This window comes from Trachymyrmex septentrionalis, unplaced genomic scaffold (genome assembly GCF_001594115.1).
Source record: "Trachymyrmex septentrionalis isolate Tsep2-gDNA-1 unplaced genomic scaffold, Tsep1.0 scaffold119, whole genome shotgun sequence".
In the NCBI taxonomy this organism is placed as follows: Eukaryota; Metazoa; Arthropoda; class Insecta; order Hymenoptera; family Formicidae; genus Trachymyrmex; species Trachymyrmex septentrionalis.
In genome coordinates this window covers 730,826-733,778 of record NW_017304320.1, presented here as the reverse complement: position 1 = coordinate 733,778, position 2,953 = coordinate 730,826, and the positions used below count along the sequence as shown (strand labels likewise).

The 2,953-nt window shown below is 36.5% G+C and overlaps 1 long non-coding RNA gene across 1 annotated transcript in view; it reads left to right on the top strand.

The window, feature by feature from the left end:
• Positions 1–2,953, top strand: part of LOC108754474 — a 15,089-nt gene that overhangs the window by 289 nt on the left and 11,847 nt on the right. The window contains exon 2 of the long non-coding RNA XR_001939708.1: positions 2,466–2,470. This is a non-coding gene — a long non-coding RNA (uncharacterized LOC108754474). The remainder of the gene's footprint in view (positions 1–2,465; positions 2,471–2,953) is intronic.

Genomic DNA, 2,953 nt, shown 5'->3' with positions numbered 1-2,953 from the left:
CAAAGGATTTAAGACTGGTGATCCAGGAGGCTTTGACTTTGACTTTGTTTACGGTTGTGCGAATTGTAAATCACGTGAAGCGAGGCATATTTGTGTGCAGGAAGATATCTCCAACGCAATTTACCGTTTCGTCAAACATTTGCGAACATTCACCTGTATTTCGGAAACTAAGCCGTTTAGGACACATGTTTGTATGGACTTTTTTACTCGAAATAAACCAAAGAATCGCTCTGTATGGCAACATACTTAACACCCTGTATAGATGATCAATATTATAAATATTCATACTGCATAATATTATTGACCGTCTGGAAACTATTTGAGCTTTCAGACTGCTTGTTTTGAATTGTTTAAAGGGAAACGTCAATAATATCGTACAAAATAATTATAGACTATCGTCTACACTGAAAAAAATTTACTAAATTTTAATACATATTTCGAAGTAAACATTTACTTAATAAAAGAAAGAAGAGTTAAATCAAATTTTTCTTTTCAATAAATGTATGCTTACATTTAATAAATATCAGAACTCTGTTCAAACAAATATTTATTAAAATTTAATTTATTTCTACTATATAGAAACCGCTTCACTTATTAACATCTACGTTGTAATTTCGTGCTTAACAAAAAATTTATGTAATATAATTTATATAACACATGTTACGTAATAGTTTGATCGTTGAGAGTGCAGATGATGTAGATGCGGATTCGATTTTTTTCTCTCTGACATTTTGTTTAGTTCAAGTTTTCGTGTTTTCGATTCGCGCCGTTGATTTCTGCGATAGCCTCGATCTCCGGAATCTTTTCGCTTTGAAGAGAAAAAACGGAATCCTGGAACTTTTTTTTTCTTCCGAACAGGAGAACCGATTCTCGCAGTCTCAGATGATATCAGGTTAAGGAAAACGAACAGATCCACCGACGCAGATATCTGCATAAGGTGTCGCGTGTCGACGCTTTTAATCCCATTGTCGCTACTCCGTGCCCCGGATACGCTCGATAGCGTCCCACATCTCGCGCCGCCACCGCCTAGTGCCGATGTGGAGCAAAGGTGAGACCCTCTTTCAGAGTGCACGGCTCGTCGGAGTAACGAGAGAGAAACGTCACGTCCATCCTGGACCGTGTTCGCCTTGCAATCTCGCGGTTGTACCGTTAAACTACGCACCGATAGTCTCTTAATCCTCTAACCATGCCCGGCTTCTCCGATCCTTCATCTCTATTTTACTCTTATATAGTTGTTAGGCACATCTCCTCTTTTCCATTTGATCTTTCAATCTTGCGCCGTTTGTTATAACTCATCGTCTGTCGTAACTAGCTTTCTCTTAATTTTCTCAAATATCTAATTTGAAATTAAGAGAAAGTGTGTCCTTAAGGTTCTGGACACGACGAAAAAGGCGGACAGTAGGAAAATGTTTATTAGAGAGGGAGAGAAAGAGAAGTTCTAGGATAAAACACAAAGAAAAATAATGAAAAGTAAGACAACGGAAACAGAGATGTGATCGTAATTGTAAGGGAGCGACGGATTCGTAATCGACAAATCGCGAGTTCGAATCCTGCATTCTCTGTATATAGGTACGGGAAATTTGATAATCCGTTTCTGACTTCAGCGGAAGTCGCAGAGAGAAATTCTTTAGATCTAGGTGTCTTTGACTAAGATGTATAAGGACTGATTTTAGTTCTGTTCGTTATTATTATTATTACTGAAAAACGGAGATATAAGAGTTCAACGTATTGAAAATCAGGTATACACGATGTAGATGTAGCTCCCGGTTTTTAATATCTTGAAGTCTGTTACTCTTTGTTTTTTGTTGCCTGTAGTTTTCATTTTAGGTTCATTAGAGGGCTTCTCCAAAACGTCTAATAAACGTTTTATCTATCTACGTTCTTAGATAATAAAGGAGCGATTGTAACCTAATTCTTTCAGTTAAATAACATTTTATTTTATTTTTAATTTGTATCAAAATGTAAATCAATTCATTTCTGAGGTCGATTTTAATGTAAATATTCATATTAATGTATGCATTTAGTAAATAATAAATTAAATCCGAGTCAAATTTAATTCATTTTTTAAGTTAAATTGTTTTACTTTATATTAATGTTTTAATTACATTAATGACATATTTAGTGGCGACTTATAGAAGTGATTCAAAATAACTTAAATTGAGTGTAGTTTCTAGTTTGATTTTATTATATTTAACAGCGTAATATCAAAAATGTCAATTAAAAAAAAAAATGTTTTCAAATTTGTGATCTTCATGTAAGTTACGCACATTTTTACTGACTACAATTTTGAATACATTTTTCTGTTTGCAGGTGCGGAGGATATATTGCCATGGAGCTGCGGTGAGTTTTTATGGCATACTATTTTTAATGCATCTATCCTTTCATTTCCTAAAAAATGTTCACGATTTTACGACACGCCCGAATTTGACCGATATTCTCGATTTTTGCGATCTTTTAATCAAAAGTTTCAGTCTATCTGAAATTTTTTGGATATTGTAATTGTTCGCGGGTTCTTTTTTTTAATTTGCGGAAGCGAAGGAAACGTAGGTTGGAGATTGCAAAGGAACCGACGATCGAGAATCAAAAGAGAATTCAGCGAGGCAATCATGAAGACGATCATTAGCGATCGTCTCGATCGTCCGAAAAGGCGTCCGAGGATCCGCAATTCGGTTTACCCTTGTTCCGCGATTGCACGTAACGGGGAATAGTTACCGTTAGCGCGAGAGTCCGACTTGTTCCGATTCATTACCGATCTTTCTGCCGATCGATAACCGACTAGCATCCACCCACACGTAGCCGAGTCGCGCGTCTGTGATTGTGGGCGCGGTGCATATTTCTCGACTCGGGTAATCGAGGATGTATCTAGTAGATCTAAATTTATGTATTTGTCCCGTGCCCAACAATTTCGGGCGATTGAACAAACAAACGGCGTTCGATCTTTTCTTCTTAATTC